The following is a 638-nucleotide window of genomic DNA, read 5'->3' on the forward strand; positions in this document are numbered from 1 at the left end:
GCGAAGATCTGATGTTATAACATAGAAATAGTTTAAATTAACAAAAAAATAGTTCAAATGAAAATGAAAATAGTTCAAGTGAACATAAAAATAGTTCAAATGTAATAGTTCAAATAAAAAAGAGTTCAAATGAATTTAAAAGTTTAAATGAAAAATAGTTCAAATGAGAAAAAAATTGTCCAAATGAAAAATAAGCAAACAAAAATTTCAAATAAAATAGTTAAAAAACATATAAATAGTTCAAATGTGATTTACTCCTACTCCCGCGCGTGATTTTATCCAGCCCCTTTGTCTGTCTCCTCTCACGGCAGACGCTGAACTCCAACCTTAGAGTGTGCGAGGTGGGGAAGACTTCACTGCAGATTTTACTTTTTGACATGATCACTTTTTCAACAATTTTCAATCAAATTAGTATTTATTTTGGGTTAGGTTTGGTTAAGACACTTTCTGGGCCGAGCGGTGCAGCTAGGACAGGCTAGGGGGCCGAGCTCTGCGGCCATGGGTTAGGTTAAGATGACACTTTCTGGGCCGAGCCCTGAGGCTAGGATTCAATCTCGATCTACAAATGTCATCCCCTCTTAATCATGCTTTTAATTAAGCGAGGCAGTGAAGTCTTCCCCCACCTTAAACATGTTTTC

Source organism: Eurytemora carolleeae, unplaced genomic scaffold (genome assembly GCF_000591075.1).
Source record: "Eurytemora carolleeae unplaced genomic scaffold, Eaff_2.0 scaffold224, whole genome shotgun sequence".
Lineage (NCBI taxonomy): Eukaryota > Metazoa > Arthropoda > Copepoda > Calanoida > Temoridae > Eurytemora > Eurytemora carolleeae.